Here is a 24,922-nt window from a genome sequence, read left to right on the forward strand (position 1 = left end):
TATACGTTGTATGGAACTTCCCAAAGAAATAGTTTTTGGTTTCACTGATTTTGTCTATTGTTTTCCTGTTTTCTATACATTTTCCCACACTGATCTTACCATTTCAATTACTCTAGTTTGATCTGCTTATTTTCTAATTTCTTAAGGTGGAAGTGGGGGTCATTAATTTGAGGTCTTTTTTCTTTTCTAGTATAGGCATTCAGTGCTGTAAATTCCCTCCCAGGTACTACTTTAGTGGCAGTTCATAAGTTCTGCTATGTTGTGTTTTCATTTAGTACAAAATACTTTTTAATTTTCTTTTGATCTATTGTTTGACCCACAGATTATTTAGAATTGTTATCATTTAGTTTACAAGTATTCGTAAATTTTCCAGTTTTCTGCTAATAATTTCTAATTTAATTCCACTGTGATTAGAGAACACAGGTTCTGAATCCTTTTAAGTTATTGAGACTTGTCTTATGGCCCAAAATATGGTCCATCATGGAAAATGTACTTAAGAAGAACTGGGAAGAATACTCTGCTGTTGTTGGGTCGAATATTCCATCAACGTTAATTAGGTCAAACTGGTTAACACTATTGTTCAAGTCCTCTCTCTATATCTTTGTGATTTTCAATATTCAGAGAAGGGTACTGAAATCTCCAACTAAAATTGAGAATTCAACTATTTCTCTTCGGAGTTGTATCAATTTTTAATATATTCTGAAATTCTCTTATTTGAAGCAAAAAATGTTTAGAACTGTTATGTCCCCTTAATTAACCAACTTCTTTATCATTATGTAATGATATCCTTTATCCTTAGAAATAGTCTTTGCTCTGAATGAAGTCTACTTTGTCTAATAGTAATACAGCCACTCTTTAACTATTCTAAGTATGGTATCTCTTTTTCCAGTCTTTACTTTTAACCTATTTGCACTTTTTAAAATTTAAAGTATGTTTCTTATAGGCAAGGATATATAGTTAGGTCTTGCTTTTTTAGCTAATCTGACTATATCTGCCTTTTAACTGGTATTTTGAGACCATTTATATTTGATGTGATTATCGATATGGTTAGGTTTAAGTCTATCATCTTACTTGTTTCTATTTATTCCATGTACTTTTTTCCCCTTATAATGCCTTCTTTTGAATTAAATAAGTATTTTCTAATTCCATTTTATGTCCTTTGTTGGATTACCTATAATTTTTTTAAAACTAGGACTGCTTTAGGATTTACAGTATACATCCTTTAACTTACCATGGTCTACCTCCAAGTGATATTATAACACTTCAAGTGCAGTATAAAAATCTTGTAATAGTATACTACCTAGTACTGTAGCTTGCCCTCTTAAGTCTCTGTACCTGAAAAATGGGAGAGAAGAGTTAGAAAAGAAGAAGCGGCATAAAAGAAATAGTGGCAAGAAATTGAGACCTTCTCCTTGGGTTTCGTTTAAAAGGTAAAGAAGTGAAAAGGAGGGATGCCTGGGTGGCTCAGACAGTCAAGCATCTGCATTTGGCTCGAGGTAGGTCATAATCCCAGGACTTCCCATATCGGGCTCCTTGTTCATCAGGGAGCCTACTTCTCCTTCTGCCTGCTGCTCCCTCTCCTTGTGCTCTCTCTTGATTTCTCTTTCTCTCTGACAAATAAAATCTTTATTTTTTTTTAAAGATTTTATTCATTTGAGAGAGAGAGAGAGAAAGCACGAGAGGGGGCAGGGTCAGAGGGAGAAGCAGACTCCCTGCAGAGCAGAGAGCCCGATGCAGGACTCGATCCTGGGACTCCAGGATCATAACCTGAACCGAAGGCAGATGCTTAACCGACTGAGCCACCCAGGTGCCCAATAAATAACACCTTAAAAAAAAAAAAAGAAAGAAATGAAAAGGAAATAGGTATTTAAAAATTAGAACACTACAACTTTACCACCTATGTTCAAATCCTAGTTCTGCCACTTATATATTGCATATAACCTTAGGCAAGATGGCTAGTCTTCTGTTTCTGTATCTTTAAAATGAAGAAAACAACAATACCTACACTTTACCAGGTTATCATGATGATCTAATGAGTTAATACAGATAAAATGCTTACAAAAGCACCAAGCCTCTATTAAACCCTTAAAAATAAATACCTAGTCCTATTATTCAAATTACCTAAGACAATATTTTTTAAATGCTCCACACATTACCTAAAATACTATTTCTTACCCAGCCTGCACCATGGGTTGCCCTACTCTTAAGTGAATGTGCAAGCAAATTAACTTCTTAGGTACTTTAAACTGTAAGAAATTCAAGTTACCCCAAGTAGCATTTTATATATATATATATATATATATATATATATATATATATGACATATATATATGACATATATATATGATACACGTATGTATATGATATATGACATCATACAGATCTGCTATTTTTTGAACATTTGTTATACGCTTAGCATTGTTCTAAAAGTTTTGTGTCATCTCATTTAATCTTCATATCAACCCTATGAAGAAAGCTGTATTTACGATGTTCATGTTATAGATGAGGTCTGAGACAGAGAAGTTAAACAACTTCTAAGGTCTCAAGTTAGTAAAGAAACCTTAGTAAGCCTAAGGTCTCAAGTTAGTAAAAAAACAGCCAGAATTCTACCACCAAAAGTCTGACACCAAAGCCTGTACTCTTTCCTGGGAAAAAACTGGAACTGGTCTCAAGAAGGGCAGGAACCACATAAGCACTAGAATAATGGAAGAAGAGTATCCACAGAGCCAGAAATCAGAATCTTCTATCTCTTGCTCTGGGCTTCTCTCTCTTTCAGACCTCATGATTTCTCACTTGAAATTTTGTGCTTCTCCCAGCACAGATGCCCAATTCTTTTCTCATCCCACCTTATAATAATCTTGTCCCACCTTATAAATTTAACTATTTTCCACCCCATTGCAAATAAACCCTTCAATCCAAACCATGCCAAAAAGACTAATTCTTATTGTTATATCTTCAGTCATGCTGGTTTCCTAATACTTACATACTCTTTATACCTTAATGAAACATTCTTTTTTTTTTTTTTTTTTTAAGAAAGGGAGAGAGAGAAAGAGAAGAGAGAGAGGAAGAGGAGAGGAAGAAAGAATCTCAAGTAGGCTCCATGTCCAGCAGAGAGCCCAATGCAGGGCTCAATCCCACAGCACTGAGAGATCATGACCTGAGCCAAAATCTCTAAGAGTCAGACGCCCAACCAACTGAACCACCCAGGTGCCCGATGAAACACAATCATTAAGGAACACTCGGGCCCTCCCCTCACTGAGCCTCCTCTCCTGTCAACGGCTCTTCAATCTGACACATAACTACATATGGTCTTATGCTATTTTTTTTGGTCTTACGCTATTTACTGTGATTTCACATGTAAGACCTCATCTTTCACCAAGAAGATGTAAATGAGTGCAAGGCCTAAGATTTTAAACTTCTACGATAACACGGTACTGGGCTTATATAAAACATTCACAAGTTCTGTCGATAAAAAGAAGAAAGTCAAAAGTGGAATTTCTTGTCTGTAAGATACCCTCAAAACATTTCTCTTTTAGTAGACTTCCCTTGTCTCCCCAGCTTTAAGAGATAGGATCTAAATCACATAAAGTTACAAAAACTATATCCACAAATCAAAACGGAAAAGTAGCAGAGGTTATCTGAGCAACAACTTACAGAATAAAAGTTATGTTGATCAAACTTACATAGTAATTCCCCACCTATAAATTCCTAAAATCTGTGAAAATCTATGAGGATTTCAGCATATTCACAGAGAAGCAGCTTAAGAGTAGCAACAGAAAACATACAGATTTGTCATGTAAGTTAATTCTAAAAGGCCAGAAACGTTCTAGTCAAATCCTGGGAATCTAAATCAGGATTGGAAGAGGTCTAACAAACAATTTACTTCAGCAACCCTAGAGATCTAGAGTAACCCCAGACAGGAGAGAATCTAGGCTGTGATTACACTCAATCTTCAAGGTCCTGAAAGAGAAAGAGTGAATTACTAATTCAGCTAAGTATTTTGCTTACACTCCTTCATTTAATCCTTACAATGATCCTATGAGAAGATACTCTTATGCCCATTTATGAATAGGGAAGCTGAGTGTAAAGAAATTAAGTAACTTGCCCAGATTCATACAAACTTTAAGCACAGTATTAAAGCCATTGTCTATGTTGCAAAAAAAATTATTTTAAATCTAACTTACAAAATTATTTGACTGATTCCAAGAACACTCAGATGCATTATTAGAATTTTAAGGCAACATGAAATCATAGTTTCAACATTCACATTCCTTTCAATGAAAATTAAACTATAAGTTAAGATACACATTTAATAGAAAATGCAAATGATAGTTTTTAGACTAGACCCAAACAAAATTCACAGGCATATTAACGTTTCTCAAGCAAGCACATTTAAGTGTATCATTCTTTGTTCAAAAAATCATTAGTGGCATCAACTTTACAACAGTTGGCTATACAATTAGATAAAAAGACAAGAACTAGATCTTACATTAAAATAAATTGAATGAATTAAAGATGAAAAACATTTAAACCATAAAAATACTAGAAGTAAACATATGAGATTAAAAAAAAAATCTTGGCAAAGGAAAGTCTTTCTAGGACTAACAGTAGAAACAAACAACACAAGAGACTGACTGAACTGACTAAAGAAAATGTAACACAACAGTAAAACAGTATTTCATTAATTCTAAGATGAGTATATTATCACCTTTTAACATCTCTGAAATCAAGACGTCTCTTAGAATCAAGAGTGTCACGGTTTAACTGACAGCATGTATTTATTCTTAGCTGTACATAAAATAGTATATCTTACAACTGAAGCCATCTTAGATTCAATAAGATACTCTGAATTGACAAAAGACAAAATAGCTGAAAGATCTATAGCAAATGACTTAATATTCTTAATACATAAAAAAAGCTTTTACATGTTACTAATGTTAACTAACAGGCTGTTTCCACTGCACTGGTTATGTATCATTTCTTAAGTTAGGGTTTAACTGTACTAGTCTCTATACTTTTTGTGTATCTGATTTATTTCATTAAAAGACTTTAAATCAAGGGCACCCCGGTGGCTCAGTTGGTTAAGCATCTGCCTTCGGCTCAGGTCATGATCCCAGGGTCCAGCAATGGAGCCCCAACATCAGGCTCCCTGCTCAGCAGGGAGCCTGCTTCTCCCTCTCTCTCTCTCTCTGCTGCTCCCCCTGCTTATGCTCTCTCTCTCTCCCCCTCTCTCTGTCAAATTAAAAAAAAAAAAAAGAAGACCTTAAATCAAAAGATTAATGCTTTTAAAAGAACATAAGAAAACCGGTAAAAGATATGAAAAGGAAACTGCAGAATGTAGCACAAATATCCAAAAACATGAAAATTAAAATTCCACTGAAAATGTTCAAAACTGCAAATTAAAAAAGGAAGCATTTATTACGTAACAGATCCATATATTTGCTTTTAAAGCTTATCACCGGAGGGGAGTTAAGATGGTGGAGGACTAGGGGACCCCTTTTTCAGCCGGTCCCCTGAGTCGAGTTGGATAGGTACTAGACCAGCCTGAACATCCACGGAATCAGCCTGAGACGCAGGAAGATACATCTGGATCTCTACCTCCAGCGCTGAGTATTGAGGTACGAAGCAGGGAGCCGTGAAACCGCGCACAGATATCGGAAGATAAACGGAAGGGGGAGGGAGCCGCCGCGTTCGGGCGCCGGGAAGCCGTAGCCACCTGCACAGGGGAGCCGGCGGACTTGCAGACGGCACCCGCGAGAGAGCAGACTGAGACCGTGAGCCAGGAACGGGCGCCACCAGACTGAAAACCAGAGCTCCGGTGCACTCACTGGAAATAGACTGAGACCGTGAGCCGGGAGCGCGCTGGGCGGCTGGGGGCTGGCGGCGTTAGAAACACAAAGGACAGAGACACTCGGGCCCTGGAAGTGAGGGCTGGGACGCCGGGGGTGGGGCACACATCCCAGGACGCTGCAGGGTTGAGCAGCACCAACAGAAACAGAGTTAAAGTGGCCAGAACATCAGTGGAGAACGGGCCGCAATCCCTCTGTTCTGAAACAGAGGCTGAAATTCAGCCACTGTTGCTCTCTCAGAAGAGGCACAGCAAACCGCCAGGGAAAGCCGCCAGAGAACAAAAGCCTGGAAATACGGGCTCACAGGGTACCCATCCCCATCCCCCTCGCAGGGGATAGGGTGACTAACCCAAACAGGGTTGCCTGAGTGTCAGCGCAGCAGGCCCCTCCCCCAGAAGGCAGGCTGAAAGATCAAGAAGCCCACATCCCTAAGATCCCTATAAAACAAGGGCGCACGGCCTGGGTTCCGGTCAATAATTTGGGCTCTGGACAACCCCGCAACCTCTCCTCATCAGAATGATGAGAAGGAGAAATCCCCTCCAGCAAAGAAAAGACAATAAGTCTGTGGCCTCTGCCACAGAACTAATGGATATGGATATAACCACATTATCAGAAACGGAATTCAGAGTAACAATGGTCAAGATGATGTGTAGACTTGAAAAAAGTATTAACGAAAATGTTAATGAGAATATAGAATCTCTAAGGGCGGAAATGAGAGTGAATCTGGCAGAAATTAAAAATTCTATCAGCCAAATGCAGTCAAAACTAGAGGCTCTGACGGCCAGGGTGAATGAGGCAGAAGAACGTATCAGCGAATTGGAGGATGGGTTAGTATGAGAAAAAGCTAAAATAGAATCTGGACTCAAAAAAATCCACGCTCAGGAATGCAGGTTACGGGAGATTACTGACTCAATGAAACGTTCCAATGTCAGAATCATCGGCATCCCCGAGGGGGTGGAGAAAAACAGAGGTCTAGAAGAGATATTTGAACAAATTGTAGCTGAAAACTTCCCTAATCTAGCAAGGGAATCAAACATTTGTGTCCAAGAGGCAGAGAGGACCCCTCCCAAGCTCAACCACGACAAACCTACGCCACGTCACGTCATAATGCAATTCGCAAATGTTAGATCCAAGGATACAGTATTGAAAGCGGCCAGGGCAAAGAAATTTCTCACGTACCAAGGCAAAGGTAAAGGAATTACGTCAGACCTGTCTACACAGACAGGAATGAGAGAAAGGGTTGGGGGGGGCGCATTTTTAAAGCTCTTTCAGAGAAAAACATGCAGCCAAGGATCCTTTATCCAGCAAGACTGTCATTCAGAATTGATGGAGAAATAAAGACCTTCCAGAATCGCCAGTCACTGACCAATTTCGTAACCACGAAACCAGCCCTGTAGGAGATATTAAGGGGGGGTTCTATAAAAGTAAAAAGGCGCCAAGAGTGATACAGAACAGAAAGTCACAATCTATAGAAACAAAGACTTTACTGGCAACATGGCATCATTAAAATCATATCTCTCAATAATCAGTCTCAATGTAAATGGCCTAAATGCTCCCATAAAACGTGACAGGGTTGCAGACTGGATAAAAAGACATGACCCATCCATTTGCTGTCTACAAGAGACTCATTTTGAACCTAAAGATACATTCAGACTGAAAGTAAAGGGATGGAATACCATCTTTCATGCCAATGGACCTCAAAAGAAAGCTAGGGTAGCAATTCTCATATCAGACAGATTGGATTTTAAACTAAAGACTATAGTTAGAGACACAGAAAGGCACTACATTATTCTTAAAGGATGTATACAACAAGTGGATATGACAATTATAAATATATATGCCCCCAACAGGGGAGCAGCAAGATACACAAGCCAACTCTTAACCACAATAAAGAGACATATAGATAAAAATACACTAATAGTAGGAGACCTCAACACTCCACTATCAGCAATAGACAGATCACCTAAGCAAGAAATCAGCAAAGAAACAAGAGCTTGAAATGCCATACTCGACGAGTTGGACATCATAGATATATATAGAACACTACACCCCAGAACAAAAGAATACTCATTCTATTCTAATGCCCATGGAACATTCTCAAGAATAGACCATGTTCTGGGTCACAAAACAGGTCTCAACCGATAACAAAAGACTGAAATTATTCCCTGCATGTTCTCAGACCACAACGCTCTGAAATTGGAACTCAACCACAAGGAAAAATTTGGAAGGAACTCAAACACTTGGAGACTAAGAACCATCCTGCTCAGGAATGACTCGATAAACCAGGAAATCAAAAATCAATTTTAACAATTTATGGAGACTAACGAGAATGAAAACACAATGGTCCAAAACCTATGGGATACTGCAAAGGCAGTCCTAAGGGGGAAATACATAGCCATCCAAGCCTCACTCAAAAGAATAGAAAAATCTAAAATGCAGTTTTTATATTCTCACCTCAAGAAGGTGGAACAGCAACAGGCCTAATCCACGCACGAGGAAGCAGTTGACCAAATTTAGAGCAGAAATCAATGAGTTAGAAACCAGGAGTACAGTAGAGCAGATCAACAGAACTAGAAGCTGGTTCGTTGAGAGAATCAATAAAACTGACAGACCGCTGGCAAGACTTATCCAAAAGAATAGAGAAAGGACCCAAATTAATAAAATTATGAATGAAAAAGGAGAGGTCACAACCAACACCAATGAAATTGGAAGGATTATTAGAAACTTTTATCAACAGCTATATGCCAATAAATTAAGCAATCTGGAAGAGATGGAGGCCTTCCTGGAAACCTATAAACTACCAAGACTGAAACAGGAAGAAATTGATTTCTTAAACAGGCCAATTAATTATGAAGAGATTGAGTCAGTGATAAACAACCTTCCAAATAACAAAACTCCAGGCCCGGGCGGTTTTCCTGGGGAATTCTACCAAACATTCAAAGAAGAACTAATATCTATTCTCCTAAAGCTATTTCAAAAAATAGAAACAGAAGGAAAGCTACCAAACTCATTCTATGAGGTCAATATTACCTTTACCCCCAAACCAGGCAAAGACCCCATCAAAAAGGAGAATTACAGACCGATTTCCCTAATGAATATGGACGCCAAAATCCTCAGCAAGATCCTGGCTAATAGAATCCAACAGTACATTAAAAGGATTATCCATCATGACCAAGTGGGATTCATCCCTGGGATGTAAGCGTGGTTCAACATTTGCAAATTGATCAGCGTGATACATCATATCAACAAGAAAAGACTCAGGAATCATATGATCCTCTCAATTGATGCAGAAAAGCATTTGACAAAATACAGCATCCTTTCCTGATTAAAACCCTTCAGAGTGTAGGGATAGAGGGTACATTCCTCAATCTCATAAAAACCATCTAAGAAAAGCCTACAGCAAATATCATTCTCAATAGAGAAAAGTTGGAAGCCTTTCCCTTAAGATCAGGAACACGACAAGGATGCCCACTCTCGCCGCTATTATTCAACATAGACAGCAACAGCAACAGATTGCAACAGCAATCAGACAACAAAAAGAGATAAAAGGTATCCAAATCGGCAAAAAAGAAGTCAAAATGTCTCTCTTCGCAGATGACATGATACTGTATATGGAGAACCCAAAAGAATCCACGCCCAAACTATTAGAAGTTATAGAGCAATTCAGTAACGTGGCGGGATACAAAATCAATGCTCAGAAATCAGTTGCATTTCTATACACGAATAAGGAGACTGAAGAAAGAGAAGTTAGGGAATCCATCCCATTTACAATAGCACCAAAAACCATACGTTACCTTGGAATTAACTTAACCAGAGACGTAAAGGATCTATATTCTAGAAACTATAAATCACTCTTGAAAGACATTGAGGAAGACACAAAAAGATGGAAAAATATTCCATGCTCATGGATCGGAAGAATTAACATGGTTAAAATGTCCATGCTACCCAGAGCAATCTACACTTTCAATGCTATCCCGATCAAAATACCAATGACATTTTTCAAAGAACTGGAACAAATAGTCCTTAAATTTGTGTGGAACCAGAAAAGGCCCCGAATCGCCAAGGAACTGTTGAAAAGGAAAAACAAAGCTGGGGGCATCACAATGCCGGATTTCGAGCTGTACTACAAAGCTGTGATCACAAAGACAGCATGGTACTGGCACAAAAACAGACACATAGACCAATGGAACAGAATAGAGAACCCAGAAATGGACCCTCGGCTCTTTGGGCAACTAATCTTTGATAAAGCAAGAAAAAACATCCGGTGGAAAAAAGACAGTCTCTTCAATAAATGGTGCTGGGAAAATTGGACAACTACATGCAAAAGAATGAAACTTGACCACTATCTCACACCATACACAAAGATAAACTCCAAATGGATGAAAGACCTCGATGTGAGACAGGAATCCATCAAAATCCTAGAGGAGAACATAGGCAGCAACCTCTACGACATCGGCCAAAGCAACCTTTTTCATGACACTTCTCCAAAGGCAAGAGAAACAAAAGATAAAATGAACTTATGGGACTTCATCAAGATAAAAAGCTTCTGCACAGCCAAGGAAACAGTCAAAAAAACTAAGAGGCAGCCCACAGAATGGGAGAAGATATTTGCAAATGATGCTACAGATAAAAGACTGGTATCCAAGATCTACAAAGAACTTCTCAAACTCAATACGCGAGAAACAAATAAATCATAAAATGGGCAGAAGATATGAACAGACACTTTTCCAATGAAGACATACAAATGGCTAACAGACACATGAAAAAATGTTCAAAATCATTAGCCATCAGGGAAATTCAAATCAAAACCACACTGAGATACCACCTTACACCAGTTAGAATGGCAAAAATTGACAAGGCAAGAAACAACAATTGCTGGAGAGGATGTGAAGAAAGGGGATCCCTCCTACATTGCTGGTGGGAATGCAAGTTGGTACAGCCACTCTGGAAAACAGTGTGGAGGTCCCTTAAAAAGTTAAAAATTGAGCTACCCTATGACCCAGCCATTGCACTACTGGGTGTTTACCCCAAAGAGACAGACGTAGTGAAGAGAAGGGCCATATGCACCCCAATGTTCATAGCAGCATTGTCCACAGTAGCTAAATCGTGGAAGGAACCAAGATGCCCTTCAACAGATGACTGGATTAAGAAGTTGTGGTCCCTATATACAATGGAATATTACTCAGCTATCAGAAAGAACGAGTTCTCAACATTTGCTGCAAAATGGACGGCACTGGAGGAGATAATGCTAAGTGAAGTAAGTCAAGTAGAGAAAGACAATTATCATATGATTTCCCTCATCTATGGAACATAAGAACTAGGAAGATCGGTAGGGGAAGAAAGGGATAAAGAAAGGGGGGGTAATCAGAAGGTGGAATGAAGCATGAGAGACTATGGACTATGAGAAACAAACAGGGCTTCAGAGGGGAGTGGGGTGGGGGAATGGGTTAGACTGGTGATGGGTAGTAAGGAGGGCACGTATTGCATGGTGCACTGGGTGTTATACGCAACTAATGAATCATTGAACTTTACATCAGAAACCAGGGATGTACTGTATGGTGACTAACATAATATAATAAAAAAACATTAAAAAAATAATAACAAAATAAAGCTTACACCAAATCAGTGGTAGCATACATAAACACTCAGACACCATGGGCAAGAATGCAAATGTAGCTAACTGCCAAACAAGCAACCCTTCTTTTAGGAATTCATTAAGGAAATGATCAGAAAAGTACAGGAAGACTTATTTTAAAAAGATGTTAACTGTCACTGTTTACAATGTATAAAAGTTAGAAACAACCTACATATCCATCAAGAGATTGCCTAAATAAATTATTATACATGCACACAATGTGATAGTATGCAACCATTAAATATAATGGTATTGAGAAAATGTCTTTGAAAGTCATGTAAGTATTCCTGGAATTATACAAAGACTATTTTTTCCCCTTGTTTTAATTTTTACATTTTTTCTATTTATTTATGTTTAATTGAAGTATAATTGATAAATATACAAAGGCTTTTTATATGAGCACCAGATTTATAAAATCTTTTCTGGTTTGATTTTACTTCTTTATTGAGTTTTAAAATACTAAAATGTGCACTTATGTAAAGTATACGTTCAACTATGTAGCCACCCACGTAACCACCAATCATATGAACAGACAGAACTTTAAGTCTTGTTCCTCTAGTCCCAACCCCTAAACTCTACCCTGACTTTATCAACACAGTTGCGTTTGACCTGTTTCTGAACTTCAAAATAAAAGAATCATACAGTATGTACTCTGTGTCTGCCTTCTTTTGCTCAACATTTTGTGATATTTACCCATACTTCCTAGGAAGAACCGTTCCTTCTTTTTCACTGATGTGTACTATTCCAGTGTAAAGCATAGTACTATTATTCGTCCATTTTGCTGTTCATGGACATTTGGATTGTGTCTCCTTGGGAATCAAGAAAAAAAGCTGCTCTGTTTTGTCAGGTTTTGTAACTTATTTGCACTATCTCCTAATTTAGTTTTAGACATTTCTATTAATAAAATAAAAAGGATCAGGCAACCTAGAAAAATATAAGAAAAAAATCTGATATCTCACCACATATACAACTACCATTTTCATTTTAAGATTTATGTTTTACACAGCTGAGATTACGTTACATATGCTGTTTTTTTCTAAATCAATCCCTTTTCCTTTCAGTTATTTTTTCCCTTTTTCTCTCCCTCTCCTCCTTACCTTAGCCCAACTAGTAAGAAACCTTTATATCTAGCGTGCATTTTTCCACCCTTACTAGATCACCTAGATCACTCACACTCACACACACGCGCGCACTCAAATTCACATACGTTAGGTTTTTGTTGTTTTACAAAAAGATACTTTATATATTCCTCTGCATCCTGCTTTTCTCAATTAAATATGATGGCAATGTCCTCACATCACTGATTATTTTTGCCATGCTTTATTTTTTTAACAGCTTTATTAAGCTGTAATTCACATACCACACAATTCACCTATTTAAAGTGTGTAACTCAGGAGATTAAGAGCACACTCATCATCTTGAGCACTGACTAATGTACAGAACTGCTGAATCACTATACTGAACACCTGAAACTAACAGGACACTTTATGTTAACAATACTGGAATTAAAACTTTAAAAAATAAAGTATACAATTCAATGGTATGTACAACCATTACCACTCAATTTTAGACCATTTTCATCACCTCAGAAAGAGACTCCATGTCCTTTAGCTCCCACCGCCACCCCCCGCCAGCCCTAAGCAACCACTAATCTATTGCTCTACAGATTTATCCGTTACGGACATTTCGTATTAATGGAATATTACCTGTGGCATTTTCTGCCTGGTTCTTTCACCTAGCGTAATACTTTCAAGGTTCACTGATGTTGCAGTGTTAATGACTTAATGCTAATCCACTGTATGGACATTTCACATCCTGTTTATTCATTTGTTGGTTTATAGACATTTGGGTTATTTCTACTTCCTGCCTATAATGAGTAATGCTGCTTTAAACATTCATGTACATTTTTTTCAGGGACATGTTTTCATTTCTCTTGGGTATATCCCTAGGAGAGAAATTGCTGGTTATATGATAATTCTACGTTAAATAATATGAAGAACTGTCATGCTGTCACCCAAAGTGGCTATATCAATTTTACACTCCTATCAGTGTATGAGGGTTCCAATTTCTTAACATCCTTGCCTACATTTGTTATTATCTAACTTTTTTTTATAAAGATTTTATTTACTTATTTGACAGAGAGAGAGAGAGAGAGTACAAGCAGGGGCAGTGGCGGGAGAGGAAGAAGCAGGCTCCTGCTGAGCAGAGAACCCGACGCAGGGCTAGATCCCAGAACCCTGGGATCATGATGTGAGCCGAAGGCAGATGTTTAACTGACTGAGCCACCCAGGCGCCCCTGTTATTATCTGATTTTTGATTCTAGTCATTCTAGTGGTGTGAAGCGGTCTCTCATTGTGGTTTTTGTTTCATTTCCCTGAAAGCTAATAATATCAAGCATCTTTCCAGGTGCTTATTGCATACCTTTTTTTTTTTTTTTTTTTTTTTGACAGAGAGAGACAGCGAGAGAGGGAACACAAGCAGGGGGAGTGGGAGAGGAAGAAGCAGGCTCCCAGCAGAGGAGCCTGACGTGGGGCTCAATCCCAGGACTCCGGGATCACTCCCTGAGCCGAAGGCAGACGCTTAACGACTGAGCCACCCAGGCGCCCCTTATTGCATATCTTTTAAAAATGTCAATTCAGATCCCCCCCTTTTTTTTTAAAGATTTGAGAGAGAGAGAAAGAGAGGGCACACAAGCGGGTGGGGTAGAAGGAGAGGGAGAGCGAATCTCAGACTCTGTGCCAAGTGTGAAGCCCAACACAGGGCTTGATCTCACGACACCAAGATCAAGACCTGAGCCAAAACCAAGAGTCGGACACTTAACGACTGTGCCACCCAGGCACACCCAGATCCTCTATTTTAAAATTAGGTTGTCTTTTTATTAATGAGTTAAGAGTTCTTTATATATTCTGAATGCAAGTCTTTTATCAGATATATGATTTGCAAATATCTTCTCCCATTCTGTGGGTTGTCTTTCTACTTTCTTGACGGTGTCCTCTGAAGCATAAATTTAAAACTTTGATGAAATTCAATTTATCTTATTTTTGTTTTGTTGCTCCTGCTTTTGGTATCATATCTAAGAATTCTTTGCCTGTTCCAAGGTCATGAAAATCTATCCCATATTTTCTTCAAAAAAGGAGTCTTGTGATCTGCATATATACTGATATCTATTGAGTCTAAAACAAATGAAATCACTGGATCATAGGGCATACATGTGCAGAGGGTTAGCAGATGATACCAAAGAATTTTCAACAGTGATTTTACCAATTTTCAAACCTACCTGATATATCTGAGAGTTCCAAATGTTCTACATTCTTGTCAACATTTACAGTTTCAGACTTTTTCATTAACACCATTCTGATGCGTATACAGTGGTATCACATGATAATTTGTAGTTCTCTAAAAATTATTTGTGAGTACCTTTTCACCCTAGCCATCTGCACAACTCACTTTGTAAATGCCTGTTCCAGTCTTTTGCCCAGGAACCCATTTGTTTCAAAAATGGGTTCCTGGTGTTTTTATTGTTTTGTTTTGACATGTATTTTTTATATACTCTAGATACAAGTCTTCACTTTTACCAGTGCCTTGCCTATTTGCTGTCTTAATAGTATCCTTTGATGAACAGTTCTTATTTAATGAAGGACAATTTATCAGTCTTACCTGGTTAGCACTTATTGTGTCCTGTGTAAAAAATAATCTTTGCCTACCAAAGGGTATTCTTCCATGTTTTCTCTAGAAACTTTATTTTTCACCTTTCATACTGTATCTATAGCCCCTTCAAGAAGCGCATAATCTCTGTTACAAAACTATTTCAGGGAATAAAAAAAGGAAAGCTCCACAACTCATTTTATGAAGCCAGCTAACTTCGAAGCCAAAATACATACATAGAAATCTCTAATAAATTTACTGATAAATGTGGATTTTAAAAAACTCTAAGACAACGGCAAACCAAGTTCAGCAGTGTGAGGAGAGACAAATGCAACACAACTAAGTATGATTGGACCCAATAATGAAAACAGGAGATAATTAATGTATTATTATTTAATACATCCTTTTAGCAGATTAATGAAGAAAATACACATGATCATCTCTACCAATACAGGAAAAGCACTTCATAAAATTCAATACTTCTTTAAATCAGTAAAAAATAAATTCTTGCAAAACCAAGACTAGAAGGTATTTCTTAATCTTTTACAGTTATCCATCAAAAACTTATAGTAAAGTAGAGGAAATAGGGAGATGCTGGTAAAGGGTACAAACTTTCAATTATAAGATGAATAAGATCTGAGGATCTAATGAATAACATGGTAATGATAACTGATAACAGTGTACTGTATAATAGAACTTAAATGTTCTCACACACACAAAAAAAGGTAAATGTGAGGTGATGGGTGTGTTAATTAATGGGGAAATTCTTTCACAACACATCACATTATAAATGTGCCTTACTTGTTCTTGGTGTGTATATTTTAGTTGTATTATATGTTAGTTGGTTAAAATATAAATGTGTATGAAGGCAAACTTTTTATCTTTTTGTTTATAGCTGTACCCCCAGAACCAAGAACTATTCCTGCACATAAAAAAAAGAAAAAAAGTCACAGAGCATTTTCTTTCTTTTTTTTTTTTTAAGATTTTATTTATTTATTTGAGAGAAAGTGAGAGACAGAGGGGGAGGGACGTAGGGAGAAGCTGACTCCTCGCTGAGCAGGGAACCCAAGGCGGGCTCGATCCCAAGGTCCTGGGATCATGACCCCAGTGGAAGGCAGACACTAAACCGACTGAGCCACCCAGGCGCCCCGTCGTGGAGCATCTTCTAAGATTTATTTATTTACTTGAGAGAGAGAGAGAATCTGAAGCAGACTCCTTGCTGAGCACGGAGCCTCACACAGGGCTCTATCCCACGACCCTAAGATCATGACCTGAGCCAAAACCAAGAGTCGGAGGCTCAACCAACTGTGCCACCCAAGCGCCCTGCTCCAAGACTTTTTTTTTATTTCTTTGACAGAGCAGGAGAGAGAGCGAGAGAAAGCACAAGCAGGGGGAGCAGCAGAGAGAGAGGGTGAAGCAGACTCCCCGCTGAGTGGGCTCGATCCCAGGACCTGAGCCAAAGGCAGACACTTAACCCACTGAGCCACCCAGGTGCCCCCTCAAGACTTTTTTTAAATTAACAGATAAATGAATGATTCTTAAATAAAAATCTGCACTTGGGGAAAAAACTGTAGTACTTTCTTCTGGCATTTCTCTAGATATAAGCATTATATAGGCTAAGTTTTGTATGCATTAAAATATATATACATATATGTATATATTACATATGAAAATATTTCTAATGAAATTAATAAAATAACCCTATCTAAATAAAAAAAACCTATAGTACGATATCATACTTCATGAAGAGATCTTAGAGGTATTCCCATTAAAAGTCAGGAACATGACATTCAAGTGAGCCCTCACTGCTGCCCGGCAATCACACTGTATTTCCCCATTCTGTTCTGTTCCCTTTTCGATAGAGGACTACATCATGTATTTTTCCCTCTTCTCAAACCCCTAATACACACTCCTATTCTTCCTTATTCTCAACCTTGCTTCCCATACACTAAAGCAAACAGAAAACCTTAGCTGAAAACTTCCCCAAGCCACGACCATCATGTCTGTGTCTATACACAGCTGACCCTTGAACAACACAAGGTTGACTGCGCGGGTCCACTTATATGTGGATTTTTTTTTTTCAATAAATACAGTACAGTACTGTAAATGTATTTTCTCTTCCTTATAATTTTCTTTGTAACATTTTCTTTTGTGTAGCACACTTTATTGTAAGACTGCGTATATAATTCATATCAATATACAAAATATGTGTTAATTGGCTGTTTATATTATCAGTCTAAGGCTTCCTGTCAACAGTAGGCTATTAGTAGTTAAAGTTTTGGGGAAGTCAAAGGTCACATATGAATTTTTGATGGCACAGAAGTTGGCGCCCCAACCCCTGTGTTGTTCAAGGGTTGTTCAAGGGTTCAAGGGTCAACTGTAATCCATCTTCTCTCCTGTTTCTATAAACTCTTCCCTACTCCTATTAAGGCAAAGGCTAATCCTTCCACCTGTGCACATAGGTCAGGAGTCAGCAAACCATGCCGTGCTATCTATGGGTGCTTTCACGCTATAAAAGTAAAGCTGAGTAGTAGTCAGAGAGACTGTTTTGCCCACAAAGCCTAAAATACCTACTATCTAGACCTTTGAAAAAAATTTCGGTGACCCCTGTAGATCATCTCTCCTCTCATTTAATATGGGCACAGCTGGTTGCAAGGGCCCATTAAGTTCCATGCACAAGAAATAAAGTAAGATCAACACAAGACACAACATCAGGGACGTATCAGATAAATACTCATGACCAAAAAAAAAAAGGGATCTTAACAGGGAGAGGTCACCTACAAAGAATGAAGACTCAATGGCATAAGACTCTCGAACAACTACTTGAAACTAGAAAATTATATTGCAATCCCTTAAATCTTGAGGGAAAATTATTCTACCTTGGAATTCTATACCCAGACCAGCCAAATTATTAACCAGGTACTAGCATGGAAGCAAGCTATTTTCAGCAATATGAACATCTTAAAATTTTCACCTCCTCATACATTCTCTCTCTTGAAAGTTACAGAGGGATATATTTCACCAAAACAGAGGTATAAAAGGAGAAAGAGGAAGGCATAGCTCCAGAGGCCACAGGCTCTGACACAAACAAAAGACAAAGAGAACTCTCAGAATCCTGAAGGCAAATCACAGGCTAAACCTGGGAGGCAGAAGTGGAGAGCCACAGTGCAGATTTGAGCCAAAGCTCAGAGAGACCTAGGGTTTTTTCCCAATTTTTAAAAAACTGAACAATGATCTGATATGCTTGAACATACTGGGACAGCTTCTAAAAAAAAAAAAATTAGAGACAAATAGGAAACTAAGCAAAAATTTTAAAAGAAGAAATTTTAACTCCAAGAAATATAATCATAGCACACTGCAAAGTTCAAAGGTGAACATATTACAAGGTCATAATAATGTGAAAAATGAACACTGCTTTAACCAAAAGCATGCTAACACTGGGAGATGAAAGAAGAGGACGTTCAAGGTGGCCTAGGAATCCTGAAGCACAGACTCATCCTCCACAGGAGGAAGCCAGGAGGTAATATCTAAAGTTGAAAAACGAATAGTATTTTAAAATATGGGAGTAAATCTCAGAAGAAACAGCTGAAATATCAGAAATGGCTGCTCTGAGAGAACATAGGACGAAAAGTTACACCAAGATGAGGCAGGGATGGTGTTTTTCATTCTAAGTCCTCTATATACAACTGCACAGCTGTATTATTTAAAGTCAAAATTAATGTGTTTGTTTTAAAACAAAACAAAAATAATGGTTTTTGTGTCATTTAAGGTCAATTAATTCACTCACCCCACAAATATTACCTAGGTATTGACTACGTGCTAGGTACTTTTCTAGGTGCTAGGAATACAACAGTGAAGAAAACTAAGTCATCGCCCTCAGGAAGCTTACATCCAGAGGGAAGAAAATAATAAACAAATTAATGTATGCTATCATGTCAGATTAATTAGTGTTGTGAAGAAAAATTAAGGTAAGGGTAGAGTGTGATAAGGATGCTATTTAAGTAGGGTTTTCAGAAAAGGGCTCCTTCCAAGAATCAGCAAAAAGGAAATCAACCTAAAAATGAAAGTGTGTTTTAAGAAAACATCATGAAAGTGAGATTACAGAAGGGTATCAATTAAGTTCAAGGTGAGAGCTTCATTTTAAGCCTCTCACACTCCAACATATCATTCAAGAGCCTGTACCACAAGTTCTCAGTAGTGGCACATGAATCGCTAGGCACCCTCAACTTAAGTCACAGAGCACTGCTATTGATACTCTTCCTATGTCCACAGCCAGCCATTACTTATTAAAGTTACTGCATAAATTTATACTCAAACTTTTTTCTTTTCATAGAATATGTAGATATTTATATTTCAACTATGTAGTTGAAAGTTTTCCTAAATCAAAAGCTTAACACATTAGTCAAGAAAGATTCCAGATTAATTCCAAGTTACCAAAATTTATCACATCCAATCTTCATTCTCTCACTAAGGTGGAACCCTAAACCACTGGCAATAAGATGCATTTAAAGAAACTATTTATAGGGAAATGCGAAACATTCATTTTCCTCTCCAAGGAACCTCACTCAGGCTGAGGTACAGTCTCAACCTCTTTAAATTATCTTTTCACTGAAAACTGGGTAACAAAAAAATGTAGTATTAAGATTGAAGGGATAATTTTATTCCAAACATGGTTGTTATACAATAAAACCTCATATTCAAAAAATAGCACTGATTTTAATACATCTTATTCTCAAAACACTTATAAAATTAAAAGTACATCAAAACTATATCTTTTTATATAGCAGAAAAAGTGATAATGAATGATAGAAGAAAGGCAGGCAGGGGAGAACCCCCGGAAATCACCCTTAAAAGGATTTTACAAGGAGCCCACCACCCTCTCCCACTGGTAGGTAGATGACAAAAACCTAAACTGGATGACAGGCACATGGAGGGTTAATCAGATTAAAACAAACCACCAACAGCCCCATAAAACCCCCTAGATCTAGAGGAGCCTGGGTGGCTCAGTCGGTTAAGCATCTGCCTTTTGGCTCAGGTCACGATCCCAGACTTGTGGGATCAAGTTCTGCATGGAGTCCCGTATGGAGTCCCATATCGGGCTCCCTGCTCCTTGGAGAGTCGTTTTCTCCCTCTACCCCTCCCCCTGTTCGTGATATCTCTCTCTCCCCCCCCCCCCCACACTCAAAAAAACAAAAAAACCCTAGATCTAAACGCCAAATCGGCAACCCTCTTGGGTCCCCTCCCTCTTCGGGAGCTTTGTACTACCAGTCAATAAACTTTACTATCGCTCCATAAACTCTGCTGCCCCCCACTCTTCCTCTGGTCTACCTCTTCATTCTTCTAAGCCGTGAGACCAAGAACCGCGGGAGCACCAAAGGAGAAGAAATCCTGTACAGTGATACTTTTAGATTTCAGGTTTTTAAAGTTTAACCCACAAAAAGAAAGTAAATTCAACTAACCATATTTCAATTAAGAGTTGGGTTTAAAGTTTAGAAGTTACTTAGAAATTTCTGGAAAAGCAGACGGGTAACTACTGCACACTGAACTGTAGCACTAGATGTTGACGCTTTCCCCGCCGAGCTCTACTCCCAAGATGGAGCACTGCCGTACAGGAACAGCGACAACTCGGGTTTGGGTTCACTGCTTGCTTACTGGCGTTGTGCTTCCACATCTAAAATAGAGATAATAATGCCACGAAGTTAGCAGTCCTAGGGGCGCCTGGGTGGTTCAGTCAGTTAAGCATCCAATTCTGCATTTTGGTTGGGGTCATGATCTCCGGGTCGGGGACGAGCCCCACCAGGACTCTACTTGGCGGGAGTCTGCTTGGGGACTCTCCCTCCTCCCTCTGCCCCTCCCCCTGCTTGTGTGTGCGTGTGCGTGTGCGTGTGCGTGTGCGTGTGTGTGCGCGCGCGCCCGCGCGCGCGCGCGCGCTCCTGTACTTCTGCGCATGCGCTCTCTCTCTCTCTTTCTGTCTCCTAAATCTTTAAAAAAAAACAAAGTTAGCAGTCCTGCCAAAGAGAAGTACCCATATATTTAAGTGTCAATAACATATATTAAAAAGCTTTGTGATCTGCAAAGAACTACGCCAACAGTGATATTTTAAACAAAAAAGAAAACTGTCACTTCCAAAATTTTCTGATAGCAATAATGGCTTTCAGATTCAATGGAAGAACAGTGGGACACCGGTCCACTCACACAGCCACCAAAAGAAAAGATGATTTTTTTAAAAAAGATTTTATTTATTTATTTGTCAGAGAGAGCACAAGCAGCAGAGCGGCAGGCAGAGGGAGAAGGAGGCTCTCCACCCAGCAGGGAGCTGGCAGCAGCACTCCATCCCAGGACCTGAGCTGAAGGCAGATGCTCAACTGACTAAGCCACCCGGGCACCCCAAGAAAAGATGATGTTTTTAAAGACTCAGACTTAAAAAAAAAAAAAAAAAAAAGACTCCCTTATAAACAAATAAGTGCTGAGAGAGAGAATATTTTTAGCAAATATTTAACTATACAAACCAAGAGACTAAAGTTGTTTAACCACATGTAAACTGTGCATCATCTGACTTCAGGTAGAATGTTTATTTTTGGTTATACTTGGGAACCAGATACCCAATGTATATAAACATCATATTTTTTAAACAACTGTCTTAATGCTTTTGTTCACTTAGTAATAATTCCCACTATTCTTAGAAGGAAAAACACAAACAATATCCTTAACCAAAACTCATCATAGGAGTTTTTACTTCTTAAACTTTTAAACTAACATTAAACAGCATTATCTGACGAGTAGTAGACTACTTGCCCACTTAGTCTTTAAACTCCATCAGAGCACAGACTTGTCTTTTTCTCTGTTGTATCCACAATACAACACGTAACTGGCACCAAATATGTACTCAATAAACATGTGTGGAATTAATGAATGAGGGAGTGAGCGAACTGGGCTTCTAGACTAAAGCTTAAGTGTTTTAAGTTGCAAGAGAACATTTTCGCTTATATATCCATCACTCAGTACAAACCACCACAGTCTCAACTGTAATGACATAATAAACTGAAAAAGACACATACTGGGTGTTTGAAAACACAACTCTATTACTGGTGTGTAACATACAAAGTAAAAGATTCACAAAGCCAGTTTTTTAGTTATATTCTAAAATTTTGGTGTGTTCTTTCTGATATCAAAATATACACATATATCAGAAAAAGCATGCTGCAATCTTGATCAACCAAACACTATCTTTAAAGTTCTGTTGCAATAGTGAACAGTTTTTCCAGAGTCCCACACAGAATATTTTGTAAGGCAAATTCCTTAATTAAAGGTGAAATAAAATGGGAAAAAAGGTAGATCTTACTATTTCAAAATTATTATACTGAATTTTAAAAACAGAAAATAAACCAAGTTTAGAATAAATTAATTACACTGAAATAATTTACTCAAGAAGGCATCTAATATACTTATATTTGATTTTCAAGCTAGTAAGACATTATTTTCCAAAATTTTTAAGCTAGATGATAAACTTTATACTCACAAAGCTTTAATTAGAGAAGTTATCTTTAAAATAATACTGTTTGGATAAGTTCCTTCATAATTCTAAAGTCTACAGTAAGATGTTCAGCAGTAACAGTACAGTAATATACATTATAATTCTACCCAACTTGCACAAGCATAATTATCTGGGTGGAACAGGCTTTATGGCTAGCAAGCTATGATCTGTGAGTGCAATAATATACGTGCATGGATCGAAAAGTTTCCCAAGATTCTGATGGCCATCTTCAAAGAGACTTAAACAAGAGTCGATTTGACGGGGAATACAAAAATACAACAAAATCAATTCATAAACACCGGTACGAAAACAAGGCTCTCTGTAACTACAGCGTTGGGGCGGGGCGGGGGGGGGCGGCGGAATCCAGGGCACATAAAAGATAAAACACCATTAACTGCTGCAAGTGTTTCCTACTTCACGGTCTTAAACACCGGGTATTAGATACTTCTTTTCAGCACTCCCTTAAACAGAAATTTAGTGTTTCGATTGCCCCTCCTCCAGTTAACATCAGTGCCCTTTCTTCCTCCTCCCTTACCCCTCCCAGTTCAAACAAATTAACATTTGTACTAAGGTACCTCCTATCAGCTCGCAGCTTCTTCCCAAACACGCCCACGTATACTGAAACTGGCCTGCTTCTACACAACACACAGCTACAGGAAAAGAGCTCCGAGGGGGGCAGGTGGGAGGATAATTTAGCTCCGCACAGGTTTAAGGCTATTTTCCAGATATTAGCTCCTCGCACTTGCCTGGGGTTTCTGCCAAATCACCTCCAAAGCACGGTGTTTATGAGCCTATCTAATCCGATACTGCAATGGAATTCCGGACATTTGCAGACAGATATCCCGGCTTTGCAAGTGTTTGATCAGATCCGTCCGGAATCTCTCCTTTTCCCGTACGCCCGCTCCTAGCCGTACAGCAACCCGACCTCCGGCCGCGCCCCCGGCCCCGCGCCCCGTCGCGCGCCCGGCCCGAGGCCAGCCTCTCCGGGTCCCGGGCTGACTGGCGACCCGGGCTGCGGGCCGCTCCGCAACAGGTCACCCTGACCGCGGGCGCGGGTTCGCGGGCAGCCGCCTCGGCTGCCGGCTTCGGGGGCGCAGCGCCAGGGCCAGGGGAGGGGGTGTGGCCCGGCTCCGCGGTCCCAGCGCGGCGGTCTGGACTCTCGCTCACCTGAAGGGGGGCTGAGGCGCAGCCGGGGCCAGGGCAGCGCGGGCCGACGCCAGGGGCTTCCGCCACCCAGGAGGGAGAGCGAGGCGGCCTCAGGGGAGCCTCCGCGCCTCCGGCCTCGGCACAGAGACCGGGAGCGGGGACCGCACGGCCGCCTCCAGCCTCCGAGAGCGAGGCGCCGAGGGAGGCGCGGCCCCCGGCCCCCAGCGCCCTCCTCCCTCAGCCCGAGCCCCGCAGCCCCCTCTCCGTGCCGAGGGCGAGCAGCCCTGGGGCCCGCCGCCAGGAGATCCACACCGCAGCGCCGGAGCCGCCGCCATTCCCCGCGCCGCCGCCGCTGCGGCTCCGCGCCGCCCGGGGGGCGCAGCGCACCCACCTTCCCTCCCCCGCACCGCCCGCCGAGGCTCCTCACCGGGCCCGCGGCCAGAGCACCGACCTGTGCAGCCGCGGCCGTGGCCTCGAAGGATGGGAAGACGACGCCGGCTTGAGGCTTCGCCGCCGCCGCCTAGGCTAGCGCCCGGCGACCCGAGCAGTCGGCGTCTCTCATTCAGCACCCGCCGCCGCCGCCGCTCGGGGGAGGGTAGTGAGCTGGATCCACCCCGTCCGCGCCGGGGGGTGGGGGAGGAGAGCGGACCTGGCGGGCGCGCGCAGGGAGGGCGGGGCGGAGCCGCGCGCGCGCGCCCTAAACGAGCGCGTTCGCGCGTGCCCCCAGCGCCGCGACTGGCGGGGTCTTCGCCGCGCGCGCCGAGCCAGCAGCTCTTCTGCCCCACAAGCCCAACTGCCGCGGGGGACCGGTGTCCGCGGCGCGCGCCGCTTGCCGCAGCCCCTCGGCCCCGCGCTCGCGGGAGGGAGGGGCCGCTACCCGCCCAACGAAGGGGCGGGGAAGGGTTGGAGGGCCGACAGGTGGGGCACCCGCCGCAGCCGGCCACCTCCTCCCCGCACGCGGCCCACCATGGCGAAATCCACCCTGGTGTCTGTCGCTTTCAGCGCTGGCACTTCATCGTTAAAGCCGAAGAACAAAGTCTGGAAACACTTGGCCCCCAGATGAAATATTCTGCCCGCGTCAGCGGTGGTTGTAGTTAGAATTAGTCGCTGCGG

The 24,922-nt window shown here is 40.5% G+C and overlaps 1 protein-coding gene across 4 annotated transcripts in view; it reads right to left on the reverse strand.

Moving 5' to 3' along the window:
• The window catches only part of RALGPS2 (Ral GEF with PH domain and SH3 binding motif 2), a 163,372-nt gene extending 138,809 nt beyond the window's left edge, over positions 1–24,563 (reverse strand). The window contains exon 1 of one of the 4 annotated variants that reach the window (XM_045811292.2): positions 24,261–24,563. The gene's annotated coding sequence lies outside the window, so the exon portion shown is untranslated. Of the gene's footprint in view, positions 1–24,236 lie in introns of all 4 variants that reach the window. The other 3 variants (XM_045811289.2, XM_045811290.2, XM_045811291.2) reach the window with 3 other exon arrangements.
• Between the last annotated feature and the right edge of the window lie 359 nt (positions 24,564–24,922).

Source organism: Ursus americanus, chromosome 2, assembly GCF_024610735.1.
Source record: "Ursus americanus isolate L20-20 chromosome 2, mUrsAme1.1.p, whole genome shotgun sequence".
Classification (NCBI taxonomy): Eukaryota; Metazoa; Chordata; class Mammalia; order Carnivora; family Ursidae; genus Ursus; species Ursus americanus.